Genomic DNA, 26434 nt, shown 5'->3' with positions numbered 1-26434 from the left:
TACCACTCTCCCACGCAGTTACCACTGCCACTCATTGTTACTACTGTCATTCACTCTTACCACTGTCACACACAGTTACCTCAACCGCTCACTGTTACTACTGCTGCTCACTGTTACCACTGTCAAATGCAGTTACAACTGGCACTCACTGTTACCACTGCCACTCACTGTTACCACTGTCATTCACTCTTACCACTGTCCTTCACTGTTACCACTGCCATGTGCTGTTCCACTGCCACATGCTGTTACCACGGTTACTCACTATTTCAACTTCCACTCACTGTTAACATTGTCTCACACTGGTCCCACTGTCACACGCTGTTACCACTGCCACTCACTGTTACAACTGCCACTCAATGTTACGAATGTCACACGTTGTTACCACTAGTGCTCACTTGTACCACTGCCACTCACTGTTACCACTGTCACACACTGGGCCCACTTTCACATGCTGATACAACTGCCATTCACTGTTAACACTGCCACTCACTGTTACCACTTACACTCGTTGTTACCACTTACACTCGCTGTTACCGCTTACACTCGCTGTTACCGCTTACACTCGCTGTTACCGCTTACACTCGCTGTTACCACTTACACTCGCTGTTGGCACTTACACTCGCTGTTACCGCTTACACTCGCTGTTACCCTTATACTCGCTGTTACCGCTTACACTCGCTGTTACCACTTACACTCTCTGTTACCACTTACACTCGCTGTTACCGCTTACACTCTCTGTTACCACTTACACTCTCTGTTACCACTTACACTCGCTGTTACCGCTTACACTCGCTGTTACCACTTACACTCGCTGTTACCACTTACACTCGCTGTTCCCACTTACACTCGCTGTTACCGCTTACACTCGCTGTTACCACTTACACTCTCTGTTACCACTTACACTCACTGTTACCACTTACACTCGCTGTTACCACTTACACTCACTGTTACCACTTACACTCGCTGTTACCGCTTACACTCGCTGTTACCACTTACACTCGCTGTTACCGCTTACACTCGCTGTTACCACTTACACTCACTGTTACCACTTACACTCGCTGTTACCGCTTACACTCGCTGTTACCGCTTACACTCGCTGTTACCACTTACACTCGCTGTTACCACTTACACTCGCTGTTACCGCTTACACTCGCTGTTGGCACTTACACTCGCTGTTACCGCTTACACTCGCTGTTACCGCTTACACTCGCTGTTACCACTTACACTCGCTGTTACCGCTTACACTCGCTGTTACCACTTACACTCTCTGTTACCACTTACACTCGCTGTTACCACTTACACTCACTGTTACCGCTTACACTCGCTGTTACCGCTTACACTCGCTGTTACCACTTACACTCTCTGTTACCACTTACACTCGCTGTTACCACTTACACTCGCTGTTACCACTTACACTCGCTGTTACCGCTTACACTCGCTGTTACCGCTTACACTCGCTGTTACCGCTTACACTCGCTGTTACCACTTACACTCGCTGTTACCGCTTACACTCGCTGTTACCGCTTACACTCGCTGTTACCGCTTACACTCGCTGTTACCGCTTACACTCTCTGTTACCACTTACACTCGCTGTTACCACTTACACTCGCTGTTACCGCTTACACTCGCTGTTACCACTGTCACTCACTGTTACCACTGCCACTTAATGTAACCACTGCTGCTCACTGTTACTACTGCCACTCACTGTTAGCACTGTCACACACAGTTACCACTACCGCTCACTGTTACTACTGCCACTTAAAGTTACCACAGTCGCTCACAGTTACCACTGTCACAAGCTGTTACCACTGGCACTCGCTGTTTCCACTGGCACTCGCTGTTTCCACTGCCACACAATGTTACCACTGGCACACATTGTTACCACTGGCACTCGCATTTACCACTGCCGCTCGCTGTTACCACTGCCACTCACTGTTACCACTGGCACTCACTGTTACCATTGTCATTCGCTGTTACCACTAGCGCTCACTTGTACTACTGCCACTCACTGTTATCACTGTCACACACTGGGCCCACTTTCACATGCTGATACAACTGCCATTCACTGTTACCACTGCCACTCACTGTTACCACTTAAAGTCGCTGTTACCACTTACACTCGCTGTTGCCACTGCCACTCACTGTTGGCACCGTTCAAAACTGGGCCCACTGTCACATGCTGTTACCCCTGTCACACGCAGTTACCAGTGCCACTCACTGTTACCACTGTCATTCACTGTTACCACTGTCATTCACTGTTACACCTGCCTTCTGCTGTTCCGCTGCCACATGCCGTTACCACTGTTACTCACTGTTTCAACTTCCACTCACTGTTAACATTGTCACACACTGGTCCCACAGTCACACGCTGTTACCACTGCCACTCATGTTACCACTGTCACTCACTGTTACCACTGCTACTTAATGTAACCACTGCTGCTCACTGTTACTACTGCCACTCACTGTTAGCACTGTCACACACAGTTACCACTACCGCTCACTGTTACTACTGCCACTTACTGTTACCACAGTCGCTCACAGTTTCCACTGTCACAAGCTGTTTCCACTGGCACTCGCTGTTTCCACTGCCAAACAATGTTGCCACTGGCACACACTTTACCACTGGCACACATTGTTACCACTGGCACACACATTTACCACTGCCGCTCGCTGTTACCCCTGCCGCTCACTGTTACCACTGGCACTCACTGTTACCACTTACACTCCCAGTTACCACTGCCACTCACTGTTACCACTGGCACTCACTGTTACCACTGGCACTCACTGTTACCACTTACAATCCCAGTTACCACTGCCACTCACTGTTACCACTGCCACTCACTGTTAACACTGCCACTCACTTTTAGCACTGTTCCACACTGGACCCACATCCACATGCTGTTACCACTCTCCCACGCAGTTACCACTGCCACTCATTGTTACCACTGCTGCTCACTCTTACCACTGTCACACACAGTTACCTCTACCACTCACTGTTACTACTGCCGCTCACTGTTAGCACTGTCACACGCTGTTACTACGGCGGCTCACTGTTACCACTGCCACTCATTGTTACCACTGTCACACACTTTTACCACTATCACACGCTGTTACCACTGCCACTCGCTGTTTCCACTGCCACACACTGTTTCCACTGCAACACGCTGTTTCCACTGCAACACGCTGTTTCCACTGCCACTCATTGTTATACTGGCACTCACTGTTACCACTTACACTCACTGTTACCACTTACACTCACTGTTACCACTTACACTCGCAGTTACCACTGTCACATGCTGTTACCACTGCTACTCACTGTTACCACTGCCACTCCCTGTTAGCACTATTCCACACTGGACCCACTGCCACATGCTGCTACGACTCTCCGACACAGTTACCACTGCCACTCACTGTTACCACTGTCATTCACTGTTACCAATGTCATTCACTGTTACCACTGCCATGTGCTGTTCCACTGCCACATGCTGATACCACTGTTACTCACTATTTCAACTTACACTCACTGTTAACAGTGTCACACACTGGTCCCACTGTCACATGCTGTTACCAATGTCACTCAATGTTACCACTGCCACTCACTTTTACTACTGTCACATGTTGTTCCCACTGCCACTCACTGTTACCACTGCCACACACTGTTACCACTGCCACTCACTGTTATCACTGCCACACACTGTTACCACTGTCACATAGTGGGCCCACTGTCACACGCTGTTAACACCACCACACGCTAGTACCACTGCCACTCACCTTTACACCTGTTGCTCACTTTTACCACTGCAATAAACTATTAGCAGCATCAAAAAGTGGGCCTACTGTCACATGCTGTTACCATTGCCACTCACTGTTACCACTGTCGCATTCTGTTGCCACTGCCAATCACTGTTACCAGTGCCACTCACTGTTAGCACTGTCATTCACTGTTATCACTGTCATTCACTGTTACCACTGCCACATGCCGTTATCACTGCCACATGCTGCTACCACTGTTACTCACTGTTTCAACGTTCACTCACTTTTAACATTGTCACACACTGGTCCCACTGTCATTCACTGTTACCTCTGCCGCTCAATGTTACCGCTGCTGCTCACTATTACCACTACCACTCACTGTTACTACTGTCACACGCTTTTACCACAGCAACTCACTGTTACCGCTGTCACACACTGGGCTCACTTTCACATGATGTTAACACTGCGACATACTGTTAGCACTGTTCCAAATTTTGCCCACTGTCACATGCTGTTACCACTGTCACACGCAGTTACCAATGCCACTCACTGTTACCACTGCCACATGCTGTTACCACAACCACTCACTGTTACCACTGCCACTTACTGGTAACACTGTCGCTCACTCTTACCACTGCCACATGCTGTTACCACTGCCACTCACTGTTACCACTGTCATTCACTGCTACACCTGCCATCTGCTGTTCCACTGCCACATGCAGTTATTACTGCCACAAGCTGTTACCACTGTTACTCACTGTTTAAACTTTCACTCAGTGTTAACATTGTCACACACTGGTCCCACTGTCACACGCTGTTACCACTCCCACTCACTGTTAACATTGTCACACACTGGTCCCTCTGTCACATGCTGTTACCACTGCCACTCACTGTTAACATTGTCACACACTGGTCCCACTGTCACACGCTGTTACCACTGCCACTCACTGTTAACATTGTCACACACTGGTCCCTCTGTCACATGCTGTTACCACTGCCACTCACTGTTAACATTGTCACACACTGGTCCCACTGTCACACGCTGTTACCACTGCCACTCACTGTTAACATTGTCACACACTGGTCCCACTGTCACACGCTGTTACCACTGCTACTCACTGTTAACTTTGTCACACACTGGTCCCTCTGTCACATGCTGTTACCACTGTCACACGCTGATACCGCTCCCACTTACTGTTAACACTGCCATTCACTGTTAACACTGCCACATAATGTTCCACTGCCACATGCTGTTAACACTGTTAATCACTGTTTCAACTTCCTCTCACTGTTAAAATTGTCACAAACTGGTCCCACTGTCATACGCCGTTACCACTGCCACATGCTGTTACCACTGCCACTCGCTTTTGCCACTGCCGCGCAATGTTACCACTGCTGCGCAATGTTACCACTGTTGCTCAATGTTATCAATGTCACATGCTGTTCCCACTGACACTCACTGTTACCACTACCACTCACTGTTACCACTGCTACTAGCTGATTCCACTGCCACATGTTGTTATTACTATCACACGCTGTTACCACTGCCACTCGCTGTTCCCACTGCCACTCACTGTTACCACTACCACTCACTGTTACCACTGCTACTAGCTGATTCCACTGCCACACGTTGTTACTACTGTCACATGCTGTTACCACTGCCGCTCACTATTACCACTGTCACTCACTGTTACCACTGTCACATGCTGTTCCCACTGTCACTCACTGTTACCACTGCCGCTCACTGATACCACTGCAGCACACTGTTAGCACTGCCACTCACTGTTATCACTGTCACACGCTGTTACCACTGCCACTCGCTGATATCACTGCCACTCACTGTTACAACTGTTGCTCACTTTCACCACTGCTTCACACTATTACCACTGTCACACACTGTTACCACTGTCATTCAACATTACCACTGCCACATGCTGTTGCCACTGTCACACACTGTTTCCACTGCCACTCACTGTTACCACTGTCCCTCACTGTTAGCACTGTCATTCACTTTTACCACTGTCATTCACTGTTACCACTGCCACATACCATTATCACTGCGACAAGCTGTTACCACTGTTATTCACTGTTTCAACTTCCACTCACTGTTAACATTGTCACACATTGGTCCCACTGTCACACTCTGTTACCACTGCCACTCACTGTTAACATTGTCACACACTGGTCCCACTGTCACACGCTGTTACCACTGCCACTCACTGTTAACATTGTCACACACTGGTCCCTCTGTCACATGCTGTTACCACTGTCACACGCTGATACCGCTCCCACTTACTGTTAACACTGCCGTTCACTGTTAACACTGCCACATAATGTTCCACTGCCACATGCTTTTACCACTGTTAATCACTGTTTCAACTTCCTCTCACTGTTAAAATTGTCACAAACTGGTCCCACTGTCATACGCCGTTACCACTGCCACATGCTGTTACCACTGCCACTCGCTTTTGCCACTGCCGCGCAATGTTACCACTGCTGCTCACTGTTACCACTGTTGCTCAATGTTATCAATGTCACATGCTGTTCCCACTGACACTCACTGTTACCACTACCACTCACTGTTACCACTGCTACTAGCTGATTCCACTGCCACATGTTGTTATTACTATCACACGCTGTTACCACTGCCACTCGCTGTTCCCACTGCCACTCACTGTTACCACTACCACTCACTGTTACCACTGCTACTAGCTGATTCCACTGCCACACGTTGTTACTACTGTCACATGCTGTTACCACTGCCGCTCACTATTACCACTGTCACTCACTGTTACCACTGTCACATGCTGTTCCCACTGTCACTCACTGTTACCACTACCGCCCACTGATACCACTGCAGCACACTGTTAGCACTGCCACTCACTGTTATCACTGTCACACGCTGTTACCACTGCCACTCGCTGATACCACTGCCACTCACTGTTACAACTGTTGCTCACTTTCACCACTGCTTCACACTATTACCACTGTCACACGCTGTTACCACTGTCATTCAACATTACCACTGCCACATGCTGTTGCCACTGTCACACACTGTTTCCACTGCCACTCACTGTTACCACTGTCCCTCACTGTTAGCACTGTCATTCACTCTTACCACTGTCATTCACTGTTACCACTGCCACATACCATTATCACTGCGACAAACTGTTAACACTGTTATTCACTGTTTCAACTTCCACTCACTGTTAACATTGTCACACACTGGTCCCACTGTCACACCCTGTTTCTACTGCCACTCACTGTTACCACTGTAACTCACTGTTAGCACTGTTCCATACTGGACCCACTGTCACGTGATGTTACCACTGTCAAACGCTGTTACCACTACCACTCACTGTTACCACTGTCATTCAATGTTACCACTGTCATTCACGGTTACCACTGCCACATGATGTTACCACTGCCACTCACTTTTAGCACAGTCACATGGTTACAACTACCACATGCCTTTATCACTGTTACTCACTCTTTCAACTTCCACTCACACTTAACATTGTCACACACTGGTCCCACTGTCACACGCTGTTACCACTGCCACTCACTGTTACCACTGTCACCCACTGTTACCACTGCCATTCCCTGTTACCACTGCCACACGCATTTACCACTGTCACAGGCTGTTACCACTGCTGCTCACTATTAACACTCTTGCTCACTGTTACCACTGCCACTCACTGTTACCAATGTCTCACACTAGTACCACTGTCACATAGTGGGCCCACTGTCACACAATTTTACCACTGCCACACGCTGGTACCACTGCCACTCACTGTTACTACTATTGCTCACTTTTACTGCTGCAACACACTATTACCACTGTCACACAATGGGCCCACTGTCACATGCTGTTACCATTGCCACTCATTGTTACCATTGTCACTCACTGTTACCACTGCCACTCAGTGTGACCACTGATGCTCAATGTTACCACTGTTGCTCACTGTTAACACTGCCACTCATTGTTACCACTGTCATTCACCGTTATCACTGCCGCATGCTGTTGCCATTGTCACACACTGTTACCACTGCCACTCACTGTTACCACTGTCACTCACTGTTACCACTGCCACTCAATGTTACCACTGTCACATGCTGTCACCACTGCCACTCACTGTTACCACAGGCACATGCTGTTACCACTGCCACTCACTGTTAGCACTGTCACTCACTGTTACCACTGCCACTCACTGTTACCACTGCAACTCAATGTTACCACTGCAACTCACTGCTAGCACTGTTCCATACTGTGCCCACTGCCACATGCTGTTACCACTGTTACTCACTCTTTCAACTTCCACTCACTGCTAACATTTTCACACACTTGTCTCACTATCACTCGCTGTTACTACAGTCACACGCCTGTTACCACTGCCACATGCTGTTACCACCGCCACATGCTTTTACTACTGCCACTCACTGTTACCACTGCCACTCAGTGTGACCACTGATGCTCAATGTTACCACTGTTGCTCACTGTTAACACTGCCACTCATTGTTACCACTGTCATTCACCGTTATCACTGCCGCATGCTGTTGCCATTGTCACACACTGTTACCACTGCCACTCACTGTTACCACTGTCACTCACTGTTACCACTGCCACTCAATGTTACCACTGTCACATGCTGTCACCACTGCCACTCACTGTTACCACAGGCACATGCTGTTACCACTGCCACTCACTGTTAGCACTGTCACTCACTGTTACCACTGCCACTCACTGTTACCACTGCAACTCAATGTTACCACTGCAACTCACTGCTAGCACTGTTCCATACTGTGCCCACTGCCACATGCTGTTACCACTGTTACTCACTCTTTCAACTTCCACTCACTGCTAACATTTTCACACACTTGTCTCACTATCACTCGCTGTTACTACAGTCACACGCCTGTTACCACTGCCACATGCTGTTACCACCGCCACATGCTTTTACTACTGCCACTCACTGTTACCACTGCCACTCGCTGTTACCACTCCCGCTAATGTTACCACTGCAGCTCACTGTTACTACTGTCACTCAACAATTACCACTGTCACATGCTGTTACCAATGCCACTCACTTTTACCACAGCCACTCACTTTTACCACTGCCACTCGCTCTTACCACTGCCACTCCCTGTTACCACTGCCACTCCCTGTTTATACTGCCACATGCTGTTACCACTGTCACACGCTGTTACCACTGCCGCTCACTGTTTATACTGACACACGCTGTTACTACTGTCACATGCTGTTACCACTGTCACACGTTGTTACCACTGCCGCTCACTATTACCACTGTCACTCACTGTTACCACTGTCACATGCTCATGCCACTGCCTCTCACTGTTACAGCTATAGCTCAATTTTACCACTGCAGCACACTATTAGCACTGTCAAACACTGGTTCGACTGTCACACACTGTTACCACTCCCACTCACTGTTACCACTGTCACTCACTGTTACCAATGCCGCACAATGTTGCCACTGCTGTTCAATGTTACCACTGCGGCTCACTGATATCACTGCCACTCACTGTTACCACTGTCATTCACTGTTACCACTGCCGCATGCTGTCGCCACTGTCACACACTGTTACCACACCCACTCACTGTTAACATTGTCAGACAATGGTTCCACTGCCGCTCACTGTTACCACTGTGACTCACTGTTACCACTGCCACTCACTGTTACAACTGCTACTCACTGTTACCACTGCCACTCACTGTTAACACTGCTACTCACTGTTACCACTGCCGCACACTGTTTTTTACTGTCACATGCTGTTACCACTGCCACTCGCTGTTACCACTGCCGCTCACTGTTACCACTGCCGCACACTGCTACCACTGTCACATGCTGTTGCGACTGCCACTCACTGTTACCACTACTACTCACTGTTACCACTGCCCCTCGATGTTTCCACTGCCACACGCTGTTACCACTGTCACACGCTGTTACCACTGCCGATCACTATTACCACTGGCACTCACTGTTACCTGCTGTTCCCACTGCCACTCACTGTTACCACTGCCACTCACTATTACCACTGCAGCACACTATTAGCACTGCCACTCACTGTTATCACTGTCACATGCTGTTACCACTGTCACTCACTGGTACCACTTCCACTCACTGTTACAAATGTTGCTCACTTTCACCACTGCTTCACACTATTACCAGTGTCACACAGTGGGCCCACTGTCACACGCTATTATCACTGTCATTCTGTGTTACCACTGCTGCATGCTGTTGCCACTGTCATAAACTGTTTCCACTGCCACTCACGGTTACCACTGTCCCTCACTGTTAGCACTGTTATTCACTCTTACCACTGTCATTCACTGTTACCACTGCCACATGCCATTATCACTGCCACATGCTGTTACCACTGTTACTCACTGTTTCAACTTCCACTCACTGTTAACATTGTCATACACTGCTCCTACTGTCACACGCTGTTACCAATGCGACTCACGGTTACCACTGCCACTCAATGTTAGCACTGCTGCTCACTGTTACCACTGCCACTCACTGTTACCACTGTCACATGCTGTTAACACTGCCACTCAATGTTAACATTGTAACACACTGGTCCCTCTGTCACATGCTGTTACCACTGCCACATGCTGTTCCACTGCCACATGCTGTTACCACTGTTACTCACTGTTTCAACTTCCACTCACTGTTAACATTGTCACAAACTGGTCCCACTATCACACGCTGTTACTACTGTCACACGCCGTTACCACTGACACATGCTGTTACCACTGCCACTCACTGTTACCATTACCACTCACTGTTACCACTGCTATTCATTGATTCCACTGCCACACACTGTTACTACTGTCACATGCTGTTACCACTGCCGCTCCCTATTACCACTGGCACTCGCTGTTACCACTGCCGCTCACTGATGCAACTGCAGCACACTGTTAGCACTGCCACTCACTGTTATCACTTTCACACGCTGTTACCACTGCCACTCACTGTTAGCAATGTTCCAAATTGGGCCCACTGTCACAAGCTGTTACCACTGTCACACGCAGTTACCAATGCCACTCACTATTACCACTGCCACTCACTGTTACCACTGTCACTCACTGTCACCACTGCCACTCACTGTTACCACTGCCACTCAATGTTACCACTGCCACTCACTGTTAGCACTGTTCCATACTGTGCCCACTGTCACATGCTGATACCACTTTCACTCATGGCTACCACTGTCATTCACTGTTACCACTGCCACAGGCTGTTACCACTGTTACTCACTGTTTCAACTTCCACTCACTGCTAACATTTTCACACACTTGTCTCAATATCACTCGCTGTTACTACGGTCACACGCCTGTTAACACTGCCACATGCCGTTACCACTGCCACATGTTTTTACCACTGCCACTCGCTGTTACCACTCCCGCTAACGTTACCACTGCTGCTCACTGTTACCACTGTCACTCACTATTACCACTGTCACATGCTGTTACCAATGTCACTCACTTTTACCACTGCCACTCACATTTACCACTGCCACTCCCTGTTACCACTGTCGCTCACCGTTACCACTGTCACACACCGTTACCACTGTCACACACTGTTACCACTGCCACTCACTGTTACCATGGTCATTCACTGTTACCACTGCCACTTGCTGTTCCACTGCCACGTGCTGTTACCTCTGTTACTCACTGTTTCAACTTCCACTCACTGTTAACATTGTCACAAACTGGTCCCACTGACACACACTGTTACTACTGTCACATGCTGTTACCACTTCCACTTGCTGTTACCAGTGCCACTCACTGTTACCACTGCTGCAAACTGTTACCACTGCCACTCACTGTTACCACTGTCACATGCTTTTACCACTGCCACTCGCTGTTACCACTGCCGCTCACTGTTACCACTGCTGCTCACCGTTACCACTGCTGCTCACTATTACCACTGTCACTCACTGTTACCACTGTTACATGATGTTCCCACTGCCACTCACTGTTACCACTTTTGCTCACTGTTACCACTGTCACATGCTGTTCTCGCTGCCACTCACTGTTACCACTACCACTCACTGTTACCACTGCCAATCGCTGTTTCCACTGCCACACGCTGTTACCACTGTCACATGTTGTTACCACTGCTGCTCACTATTACCACTGTAACTCACTGTTACCACTGTCACATTCTTGTGCCACTGCCTCTCACTGTTACAACTATAGCTCAATTTTACCATTGCAGCACACTATTAGCACTGTCAAAAACTGGTTCGACTGTCACACACTGTTACCACTTCCACTCACTGTTACCACTGTCAGTCACTGTTACCAATGCCGTACAATGTTGCCACTGCTGCTCAATGTTACCACTGCTGCTCACTCATACCACGGCCACTCACTGTTACCACTGTCATTCACTGTTACTACTGCCGCATGCTGTTGCCACTGTCACATACTGTTACCACAGCCACTCACTGTTAACATTGTCAGACACTGGTTCCACTGCCGATCACTGTTACCACTGTCACTCACTGTTACAAGTGCCGCACACTGTTACCACTGCTGCTCACTGTTACCACTGTCGCTCACTGTTACCACTGTCGCTCACTGTTACCACTGTCAAATGCTGTTACCACTGCCGCTCACTGTTAACACCGCCGCACACGGCTACCACTGTCACATGCTGTTCCGACTTCCACTCACTGTTAGCACTACTACTCACTTTTACCACAACCCCTCGATGTGTCCACTGCCACACGCTGTTACCACTGTCACACTCTGTTACCACTGCCGATCACTATTACCACTGACACTCACTGTTACCAATGTTACATGCTGTTCCCACTGCCACTCACTGTTACCACTGCCACTCACTATTACCACTGCAGCACACTGTTAGCACTGCCGCTCACTGTTATCACTGTCACATGCTGTTACCACTGTCACTCGCTGGTACCACTTACACTCACTGTTACAAATGTTGCTCACTTTCACCACTGCTTCACACTATTACCAATGTCACACAGTGGTCCCACTGTCACACACTGTTACCACTGTCATTCTGTGTTACCACTGCTGCATGCTGTTGCCACTGTCACACACTGTTTCCACTGCCACTAACGGTTACCACTGTCCCTCACTGTTAGCACTGTTATTCACTCTTACCACTGTCATTCACTGTTACCACTGCCACATGCCATTATCACTGCCACATGCTGTTACCACTGTTACTCACTGTTTCAACTTCCAAAAACTGTTAACATTGTCATACACTGCTCCCACTGTCACACGCTGTTACCAATGCGACTCACGGTTACCACTGCCACTCAATGTTAGCACTGCTGCTCACTGTTACCACTGCCACTCACTGTTACCACTGTCACATGCTGTTACCACTGCCTCTCACTGTTACCTCTGTGACTCACTGTTAGCACTGTCACATGCTGCCAACACTGCCACTCACTGTTAACATTGTCACACACTGGTCCCTCTGTCACATGCTGTTACCACGGTCACATGCTGTTACCACTGTCATATGCTGTTACCACTGTCACACGCTGATACCACGACCACTCACTGTTACAACTTTCATTCACTGTTACCACTGCCACATGCTGTTCCACTGCCACATGATGTTGCCACTGTTTCAACTTCCACTCACTGTTAACCTTGTCACAAACTGGTCCCACTGTCACACGCTGTTACTGCTGTCACACGCCGTTACCACTGATACATTCTGTTACCACTGCAACTCACTTTTACCACTGTCACTCACTCTTACCAGTGTCACTCACTGTTACCACTGCCACACGCTGCTATCACTGTTACATGCTGTTCCCACTGCCGCTCACTGATGCAACTGCAGCACACTGTTAGCACTTCCACTCACTGTTATCAATTTCACACGCTGTTACCACTGCCACTCACTGTTAGCACTGTTCCAAATTGGGGCCACTGTCACATGCTGTTACCACTGTCACACGCAGTTACCAATGCCACGCACTGTTACCACTGCCACTCACTGTTACCACTGTCACTCACTGTTACCACTGCCACTCACTGTTACCACTGCCACTCAATGTTACCACTGCCACTCACTGTTAGCACTGTTCCATTCTGTGCCCACTGCCACATGCCATTATCACTGCCACATGCTGATACCACTGTTACTCACTGTTTCAACTTCCACTCACTGCTAACACTTTCACACACTTGTCTCACTATCACTCGCTGTTACTACTGTCACACGCCTGTTACCACTGCCACATGCTGTTACCACTGCCACATGCTTTTACCACTGCCACTCACTGTTACCACTGCCACTTGCTGTTACCACTCCCGCTAATGTTACCACTGCTGCTCACTGTTACCACTGTCACATGCTGTTACCAATGCCACTCACTTTTACCACAGCTACTCACTTTTTCCGCTGCCACTCCCTGTTACCACTGCCACTCGCTGTTTCTACTGCCACACGCTGTTACCACTCACACGCTGTTACCACTGCCGCTCACAATTACCACTGTCGCTCACTTTTACCACTGTCACATGCTGTTCCCACTGCCACTCACTGTTACCACTACCGCTCACTGTTACCACAGTCACACACTGTTACCACAGTCACACACTGTTACCACTGCCATTCACTGTTACGATGCTCATTCACTGTTACCACTGCCACTTGCTGTTCCACTGCCACGTGCTGTTACCTCTTTTACTCACTGTTTCAACTTCCACTCACTGTTAACATTGTCACAAACTGGTCCCACTGACACACACTGTTACTACTGTCACATGCTGTTTCCACTTCCACTTGCTGTTACCACTGCCACTCACTGTTACCACTGTCAAATGCTGTTACCACTGCCACTCGCTGTTACCACTGCCGCTCATTGTTACCACTGCTGCTCACCGTTACCACGGCCGCTCACTATTACCACTGTCACTCACTGTTACCACTATCACTCACTGTTACCACTGTTACATGCTGTTCCCACTGCCACTCACTGTTACCACTGTCACATGCTGTTCTCACAGCCACTCACTGTTACCACTACTACTCACTATTACCACTGTCATTCACTGTTACCACTGTCACTCACTGTTACCACTGTTACATGTTGTTCCCACTGCCACTCACTGTTACCACTGTCACATGCTGTTCTCGCTGCCACTCACTGTTACCACTACTACTCACTATTACCACTGCCAATCGCTGTTTCCACTGCCACACGCTGTTACCTCTGTCACACGTTGTTACCATTTCCGCTCACTATTACCACTGTAACTCACTGTTACCACTGTCACATGCTCATGCCACTGCCTCTCACTGTTACAACTATAGCTCAATTTTACCACTGCAGCACACTATTAGCACTGTCAAACACTGGTTCGACTGTCACACACTGTTACCACTCCCACTCACTGTTACCACTGTCACTCACTGTTACCAGTGCCGCACAATGTTGCCACTGCTGCTCAATGTTACCACTGCTGCTCACTGAAACCACTGTCATTCACTATTACTACTGCCGCATGCTGTTGCCACTGTCACACACTGTTACCACTGCCACTCACTGTTAACATTGTCAGACACTGGTTCCAATGCCGCTCACTGTTATCACTGTCACTCACTATTACAACTGTCGCTCACTGTTACCACTGTCACATGCTGTTACCACTGCCACTCGCTGTTACCACTGCCGCTCACTGTTACCACTGCCGCTCACTGCTACCACTGTCACATGCTGTTCCGACTGCCACTCACTGTTAGCACTACTACTCACTGTTACCACTGTCCCTCGATGTTTCCACTGCCACACGCTGTTACCACTGTCACACTCTGTTACCACTGCCGATCACTATTACCACTGGCACTCACTGTTACCACTGTTACATGCTGTTCCTACTGCCACTCACTGTTACCACTGCCGCTCACTATTACCACTGCAGCACACTGTTAGCACTGCCACTCACTGTTATCACTGTCACATGCTGTTACCACTGTCACTCGCTGGTACCACTTACACTCACTGTTACAACTGTTGCTCACTTTCACCACTGCTTCACACTATTACCAGTGTCACACAGTGGGCCCACTGTCACACGCTGTTACCACTGTCATTCAGTGTTTCCACTGCCGCATGCTGTTGCCACTGTCACACACTGTTTCCACTGCCACTCACTGTTACCACTGTCCCTCACTGTTAGCACTGTTATTCGCTCTTACCACTGTCATTCACTGTTACCACTGCCACATGCCATCATCACTGCCACATGCTGTTACCACTGTTACTCACTGTTTCAACTTCCACTCACTGTTAACATTGTCATACACTGCTCCCACTGTCACACGCTGTTACCAATGCGACTCACGGTTACCACTGCCACTCAATGTTACCACTGTCACATGCTGTTACCACTGCCTCTCACTGTTACCTCTGCGACTTACTGTTAGCACTGTCACATGCTGTTAACACTGCCTCTTAATGTTACCTCTGTGACTCACTGTTACTACCGTCACCTGCTGTTAACACTACCACTCACTGTTAACATTGTCACACACTGGTCCCGTGTCACATGCTGTTACCACTGTCACACGCTGATACCACTCCCACTCACTGTTAACACTGTCATTCACTGTTAACACTGCCAAATGATGTTCCACTGCCACATGATGTTACCTCTGTTACTCACTGTTTCAACTTCCTCTCACTGTTAACATTGTCACAAACCGGTCCCACTGTCACATGCTGTTACTACTGTCACACGCCATTACCACTTCCACATGCTGTTACCACTGCCACTCACTGTTACCACTGTCACTCACTGTTACCACTGCCACTCACTGTTAGCACTGTTCCATACTGTGCCCATTGTCAAATTCTGTTGCCACTGTCACATGCTGATACCACTGCCTCTCATGGCTACCACTGTCATTCACTGTTATCACTGCCATGTGCTGTTCCACTGCCACAATCTGTTACCACTGTTACTCACTGTTTCAAATTCCACTCACTGTTAACATTGTCACAAACTGGTCCCACTGTCACACGCTGTTACTACTGTCACACGCCGTTACCACTGCCACATGCTGTTACCACTGCCACTTGCTGTTGCCACTGCCGCTCACTCCTACCACTGATGCTCACTGTTACCACTGTTGCTCAATGTTATCAATGTCACATGCTGTTCCCACTGCCACTCACTGTTAACACTACCACTCACTGTTACCACTGCTACTTGCTGATTCCACTGCCACACGTTGTTACTACTGTCACACGCTGTTACCACTGCTGCTCACTATTACCACTGTCACATGCTGTTCCCGCTGCCACTCACTGTTACCACTGCCGCTCACTGATGCCACTGCAGCACACTGTTAGCACTGCCACTCACTGTTTTCACTGTCACACGCTGTTACCACTGCCACTCGCTGATACTACTGCCACTCACTGTTACAAATGTTGCTCACTTTCACCACTGCTTCACACTATTACCACTGTCACATGCTTTTACAACTGTCATTCAACATTAGCACTGCCGCATGCTCTTGCCACTGTCACACACTGTTTCCACTGCCACTCACTGTTAACACTTCCACTCACTGTTAGCACTGTCATTCACTCTTACCACTGCCACATACCATTATCACTGCCACATGCTGTTTCGACTGTTACTCAGTGTTTCAACTTCCACTCACTGTTACCACTGCCACTCACTCTTACCACTGCCACTCACTGTTACCACTGCCACTCACTCTTACCACTGCCACTCACTGTTACCCCTGTCATATGCTGTTACCACTGTGACTCACTGTTACCACTGTCACATGGTTACAACTGCCACATGCCGTTATCACTGTTACTTACTGTTTCAACTTCCACTCACTATTAACATTGTCACAGACTGGTCCCACTGTCACACGCTGTTACCACTGCCACTCACTGTTATCACTGTCACCCACTGTTACCACTGCCACTCACTGTTACAACTGCGACACACATTTACCACTGTCACACACTGTTACCACTGCTACTCACTGTTACCACTGCCACTCACTGTTACCACTCTTGCTCACTGTTACCACTGCCGCTCACTGTTACCACAGCCACTCACTGTTACCACAGCCACTCACTGTTACCACTGCCGCTCACTGTTACCACTGCCACTCACTGTTATCACTGCCTCACACTATTATCACTGTCACATAGTGGGCCCACTGTCACACAATTTTACCACTGCCACATGCTGGTACCACTGCCACTCACTGTTACTACTATTGCTAATTTCTACCGCTGCAACACACTATTACCACTGTCACACAATGGGCCCACTGTCACATGCTGTTACCACTGCCACTCATTGTTACCACTGTCACTCACTGTTACCACTGCCACTCATTGTGACCACTGATTCTCAATGTTACCACTGCTGCTCACTGTTAACACTGCCACTCACTGTTACCACTGTCATTCACTGTTACCACTGCCGCATGCTGTTGCCATATGTCACACACTGTTACTACTGCCACTCACTGTTACCACTGCCACTCACTGTTACCACTGTCACTCACTGTTACCACTGCCACTCAATGTTACCATTGTCACATGCTGTTACAACTGTCACTCACTGTTACCCCTGTCACTCACTGTTACCACTGCCACTCAATGTTACCACTGTCACATGCTGTTACCACTGCCACTCACTGTTACCACTGTCACTCACTGTTACCACTACTACTCACTGTTACCACTGCCACTCACTGTTTCCACTGCCACTCGCTTTTGCCACTGCCGCGCACTGTTACCACTGCTGCTCACTGTTACCACTGTCGCTCACTGTTATCAATGTCACATGCTGTTCCCACTGCCACTCACTGTTAACACTACCACTCACTGTTACCACTGCTACTAGCTGATTCCACTGCCACACGTTGTTACTACCGTCACACGCTGTTACCACTGCTGCTCACTAATACCACTGTCACTCACTGTTACCACTGTCACATGCTGTTCCCACTGCCACTCACTGTTACCACTGTTGCTCACTTTCACCACTGCTTCACACTTTTACCACTGTCACACGCATTTACCACTGTCATTCAACATTACCACTGCCACATGCTCTTGCCACTGTCACACCCTGTTTCTACTGCCATTCACTGTTACCACTGTAACTCACTGTTAGTACTGTTCCATACTGGGCCCACTGTCATGTGATGTTACCACTGTCAAACGCTGTTACCACTACCACCCACTGTTACCACTGTCATTCACGATTACCACTGACACATGCCGTTATCACTTCCACATGATGTTACCACTGCCACTCACTGTTACCACTGCCACTCACTGTTACCCCTGTCACATACTGTTACCACTGTCACATGGTTACAACTGCCACATGCCGTTATCACTGTTACTTACTGTTTCAACTTCCACTCACTATTAACATTGTCACACACTGGTCCCACTGTCACACGCTGTTACCACTGCCACTCACTGTTACCACTGTCACCCACTGTTACCACTGCCACTCCCTGTTACCACTGCCACACGTTGTTACTACTGCCACTCACTGTTACCACTGCCATTCACTGTTACCACTCTTGCTCACTGTTACCACTGCCACTCACTGTTACCACAGCCACTCACTGTTACCACAGCCACTCACTGTTACCACAGCCGCTCACTGTTACCACTACCGCTCACTGTTACCACTGCCACTCACTGTTATCACTGCCTCACGCTATTACCACTGTCACATAGTGGGCCCACTGTCACACAATTTTACCACTGCCACACGCTGGTACCACTGCCACTCACTGTTACTACTATTGCTCATTTTTTCTGCTGCAACACACTATTACCACTGTCACACACTGGGCCCACTGTCACATGCTGTTACCACTGCCACTGATTGTTACCACTGTCACTCACTGTTACCACTGCCACTCAATGTGACCACTGATTCTCAATGTTACCACTGCTGCTCACTGTTAACACTGCCACTCACTGCTACCACTGTCATTCACTGTTACCACTGTCATTCACTGTTACCACTGCCGCATGCTGTTGCCATTGTCACACACTGTTACCACTACCACTCACTGTTACCACTGTCACTCACTGTTACCACTGCCACTCAATGTTACCACTGCCACAAGCTGTTACCACTGCCACATGCTGTTACCACTGCCACTCACTGTTACCACTGTCACTCACTGTTACCACTGCCACTCAATGTTACCACTGTCACATGCTGTTACCATTGCCACTCACTGTTACCACTGTCACTCACTGTTACCACTGTCACCCACTGTTACCACTGCCACTCAATGTTACCACTGTCATATGCTGTTACCACTGCCACTCACAGTTACCACTGTCACTCACTGTTACCATTGCCACTCACTGTTACCACTGTCACACACTGTTACCACTACCACTCATTGTTAGCACTGTTCCATACTGTGCCCACTGTCAAATGCTGTTACCACTGTCACATGCTGATACCACTGCCACTCATGGCTACCACTGTCATTCACTGTTATCACTGCCATGTGCTGTTCCACTGCCACATGCTGTTACCACTGTTACTCTTTCAACTTCCACTCACTGCTAACATTTTCAGACACTTGTCTCACCATCACTCGCTGTTACTACTGTCACATGCCTGTTATCACTGCCACATGCTGTTACCACTGCCACATCCTTTTACCACTGCCATTCACTGTTACCACTGCCACTCGCCGTTACCACTCCTGCTAATGTTACCAATGCTGCTCACTGTTACCACTGTCACTCACTATTACCACAGCCACTCACTTTTACCACAGCCACTCACTTTTACCACTGCCACTCCCTGTTACCACTGCCACTCGCTGTTTCTACTGCCACACGCTGTTACCACTGTCACACGCTGTTACCACTGCCGCTCACCATTACCACTGGCGCTCACTGTTACCACTGTCACATGCTGTTCCCACTTCCACTCACTGTTACCACTGCCACTCACTGTTACCACTGTCAGACACTGTTACCACTGCCACTCACTGTTACCATGGTCATTCACAGTTACCACTGCCATTTGCTGTTCCACTGCCACGTGCTGTTACCTCTGTTACTCACTGTTTCAACTTCCACTCACTGTTAACATTGTCACAAACTGGTCCCTCTGACACTCAATGTTACTAGTGGCACACTCTGTTACCACTGCCGCTCACTATTACCACTGTCACTCACTGTTACCACTGCCACTCGCTGTTACCACTGCCGCTCACTGTTACCACTGCTGCTCACTGTTACCACTGCCGCTCACTGTTACCACTGTCGCTCACTGTTATCACTGTCACATGCTGTTCCGACTGCTACTCACTGTTACCACTACTACTCACTGTTACCACTGCCACTCGCTGTATCCACTGCCACATGCTGTTACCACTGTCACACTCTGTTACCACTGCCACTCACTGTTACCACTGTCGCTCACTGTTACCACTGTCACATGCTGTTACCACTGCCACATTCTGTTACCACTGCCACTCACTGTTACCACTGCTGTTCACTGTTACCATTGCCATTCACTGTTACCACTGTCGCTCACTGTTATCACTGTCACATGCTGTTCCGACTGCTACTCACTGTTACCACTACTACTCACTGTTACCACTGCCACTCGCTGTATCCACTGCCACATGCTGTTACCACTGTCACACTCTGTTACCACTGCCACTCACTGTTACCACTGTCGCTCACTGTTACCACTGTCACATGCTGTTCTCACTGCCACTCACTGTTACCACCACCACTGCCAATCGCTGTTTCCACTGCCACACGCTGTTACCTCTGTCACACATTGTTACCACTGCCGCTCACTATTACCACTGTCACTCACTGTTACCACTGTCACATGCTCATGCCACTGCCTCTCACTGTTACAACTATAGCTCAATTTTACCACTGCAGCACACTATTAGCACTGTCAAACACTGGTTCGACTGTCACACACTGTTAGCACTCCCACTCACTGTTACCACTGTCACTCACTGTTACCGCTGGCACTCACTGTTACCGCTGCCACTCACTGTTCCCACTGCCACTCACTGTTACCACTGCCACTCAATGTTACCACTGGCACATGCTGTTACCACTGCCACTCACTATTACCACTGTCACTCACTGTTACCACTGCCACTCAATGTTACCACTGTCACATGCTGTTACAACTGCCACTCACTGTTACCACTGTCACTCACTGTTACCACTGCCACTCACTGTTACCACTGTTGCATACTGTGCCCACTGTCAAATGCTGTTACCACTGTCAAATGCTGTTACCACTGTCACATGCTGATACCACTGCCACTCATGGCTACGACTGTTATTCACTGTTATCACTGCCATGTGCTGTTCCACTGCCACATGCTGTTACCACTGTTACTCACTGTTTCAACTTCCACTCACTGTTAACATGGTCACCAACTGGTCCCATTGACACACGCTGTTACTACTGACACATGCTGTTACCACTGCCACTCGCTGTTACCACTGCCACTCATTATTACCACTGCTTCTCACTGTTACCACTGTCGCTCACTGTTACCACTGTCACATGCTGTTACCACTGCCACATTCTGTTACCACTGCCACTCACTGTTACCACTGCTGTTCACTGTTACCATTGCCATTCACTGTTACCACTGTCACTCACTGATACCACTGTTACATGCTTTTCCCACTGCCATTCACGGTTACCACTGCCGCTCACTATTACCACTGCAGCACACAGTTAGCACTGCCACTCACTGTTATCACTGTCACATGCTGTTACCACTGCCACTCGCTGGTACCACTTCCACTCACTGTTACAACTATTGCTCACTTTCACCACTGTTTCACACTATTACCACTGTCACAAAGTGGGCCCACTGTCACACGCTGTTACCACTGTCATTCACTGTTACCACTGCCACATGCTGTTGCCACTGTCACACACTGTTGCCACTGTCACACACTGTTTCCACTGCCACTCACTGTTACCACTCTCCCTCACTGTTATCACTGTCATTCACTCTTACCAATGTCATTCACTGTTACCACTGCCACATGCCATTATCACTGCCACATGCTGTTACCACTGTTTCAACTTCCACTCACTGTTAACATTGTCAAACACTGCTCCCACTGTCACACGCTGTTTCCATTGCGACTCACAGTTACCACTGCCACTCACTGTTACCACTGTCACATGCTGTTACCACTACCTCTCACTGTTACCTCTGCAATTCACTGTTACCACTATCACATGCTGTTAACACTGCCACTCACTGTTAACATTGTCACACACTGGTCCCTCTGTCACATGCTGTTACCACTGTCACATGCTGCTACCACTGCCACTCACTGTTACCACTGCCAGTCGCTGTTACCACTGTCACACACTGGGCCCATTATCACATGATGTTAATATTGCCACTCACTGTTAACACTGCCACTCAATGTCACCACTGCCACTCACTGTTTCCAATGTCACATGCTGTGACCACTGCCATTCACTGTTACCACTGTCACTCACTGTTTCCAATGTCACATGCTGTTACCACTGCCATTCACTGTTACCACTGCCACTCACTGTTACCACTGTCCCTCACTGTTAGCACTGTCATTCACTCTTACCAATGTCATTCACTGTTACCACTGCCGCATGCTGTTGCCACTGTCACACACTGTTGCCACTGTCACACACTGTTCCCACTGCCACTCACTGTTACCACTCTCCCTCACTGTTATCACTGTCATTCACTCTTACCAATGTCATTCACTGTTACCACTGCCACATGCCATTATCACTGCCACATGCTGTTACCACTGTTTCAACTTCCACTCACTGTTAACATTGTCAAACACTGCTCCCACTGTCACACGCTGTTTCTATTGCGACTCACAGTTACCACTGCCACTCACTGTTACCACTGTCACATGCTGTTACCACTACCTCTCACTGTTACCTCTGCAATTCACTGTTACCACTATCACATGCTGTTAACACTGCCACTCACTGTTAACATTGTCACACACTGGTCCCTCTGTCACATGCTGTTACCACTGTCACATGCTGCTACCACTGCCACTCACTGTTACCACTGCCAGTCGCTGTTACCACTGTCACACACTGGGCCCATTATCACATGATGTTAATATTGCCACTCACTGTTAACACTGCCACTCAATGTCACCACTGCCACTCACTGTTTCCAATGTCACATGCTGTGACCACTGCCACTCACTGTTACCACTGTCACTCACTGTTTCCAATGTCACATGCTGTTACCACTGCCATTCACTGTTACCACTGCCACTCACTGTTACCACTGTCCCTCACTGTTAGCACTGTCATTCACTCTTACCAATGTCATTCACTGTTACCGCTGCCACATGCCATTATCACTGCCACATGCTGTTACCACTGTTACTCACTGTTTCAACTTCCACTCACTGTTAACATTTTCAAACACTGCTCCCATTGTCAAACGCTGTTTCCACTGCAACTCACGGTTACCACTGCCACTCACTGTTACCACTGTCACATGCTGTTACCACTGCCACATGCTGTTACCACTGCCACTCGCTGTTACCACTGCCACTCGCTGTTACCACTGCCATTCACTGTTACCACTTCCATTCACTGTTACCCCTGTCACTCACTGATACCACTGTTACATGCTTTTCCCAGTGCCACTCACTGTTACCACTGCCGCTCACTATTACCACTGCAGCACCCAGTTAGCATTGCCACTCACTGTTATCACTGTCACATGCTGCTACCACTGCCACTCGCTGGCACCACTTCCACTCATTGTTACAACTGTTGCTCACTTTCACCACTGCTTCGCACTATTACCACTGTCACACAGTGGGCCCACTGTCACACACTGTTACCACTGTCATTCACTGTTACCACTGCCGCATGCTGTTACCATTGCCACTCGCTGTTGCCACTGCCGCTCACTGTTACCACTGCCGCTCACTGTTACCACTGTCGCTCAATGTTAACAATGCACATGCTGTTACCACTGCCACTCACTGTTACCATTACCACTCACTGTTACCACGGCTACTCGCTGATTCCACTGCCACATGTTGTTACTACTGTCTCATGCTGTTACCACTGATGCTCCCTATTACCACTGTCACTCACTTTTACCACTGTCACATGCTGTTCCCAATGCCACTCACTGTTACCACTGCCGCTCACTGATACCACTGCAGCACACTGTTAGCACTGCCACTCACTGTTATCACAGTCACACGCTGTTACCACTGCCACTCGCTGATACCACTGCCATTTACTGTTACAACTGTTGCTCACTTTCACCACTGCTTCATGCTATTACCACTGTCACACAGTGGGCCCACTGTCACACACTGTTGCCACTTTCATTCACTGTTACCACTGTCGCATGCTGTTGCCACTGTCACACACTGTTTCCACTGCCACTCACTGTTACCACTGTAACACACAGTTGCCACTGCCACTCACTGTTACCACTTCCACTCACTGTTAGCACTGTCCTTCACTCTTCCCACTGTCATTCACTGTTCCCACTGCCACATGCCGTTATCACTGCCACATGCTGTTACCACTGTTACTCACTGTTTCAACTTCCACTCACTGTTAACATTGTCACACACTGATCCCACTGTCACACACTGTTACCACTGCGACTCACGGTTACCACTGCCACTCAATGTTAGCACTGCTGCTCACTGTTACCGCTGCCACTCACTGTTACCACTGTCACATGCTGTTACCACTGCCTCTCACTGTTACTTCTGCGACTCACTGTTAGCACTGTCACATGCTGTTAACACTGCCACCCACTGTTAACATTGTCACACACTGGTCCCTCTGTCACATGCTGTTACCACTGTCACACGCTGATACCACTCCTACTCACTGTTACCACTGTCATTCACTGTTAACACTGTCACGTGCTGTTCCACTGCCACATGCTGTTACCACTGTTACTCACTGTTTCAACTTCCACTCACTGTTAACATTGTCACAAACTGGTCCCACTGTCACACGCTGTTACCACTGCCACTCACTTTTACCACTGCCACTCCCTGTTACCACTGCCGCTCACTGTTACCACTGCCACTCGCTGTTTCCACTGCCACATGCTGTTACCACTGTCACCCGCTGTTACCACTGCCGCTCACAATTACCACTGTCGCTCACTTTTAGCACTGTCACATGCTGTTCCCACTCTCACTCACTGTTACCACTGCCACTCACTGTTACCTCTGTCATACACTGTTACCACTGTCACATGTTGTTCCCACTGCCACTCACTGTTGCCACTGCCACTCACTGTTATCACTGTCACATGCTGTTACCACTGCCACACGCTGTTGCCACTGTCACACACTGTTACCACTGCCACTCACTTTTACCACTGTCACATGCTGTTCCCACTGCCACTCACTTTTACCACTGCTGCTCACTTTCATCACTGCTACACACTATTAGCAATGTCACACAGTGGGCCCACTGTCACACACTGTTACCAATGTCATTCACTGTTACCACTGCCACTCACTGTTACCACTGCCACTCACTGTTAGCACTGTCATTCCCTCTTACCACTGTCATTCACTGTTACCACTGCCA

The sequence above is a fragment of the Carcharodon carcharias genome, chromosome 11 (genome assembly GCF_017639515.1).
Source record: "Carcharodon carcharias isolate sCarCar2 chromosome 11, sCarCar2.pri, whole genome shotgun sequence".
Lineage (NCBI taxonomy): Eukaryota > Metazoa > Chordata > Chondrichthyes > Lamniformes > Lamnidae > Carcharodon > Carcharodon carcharias.
This window is presented reverse-complemented; position numbering follows the sequence as displayed.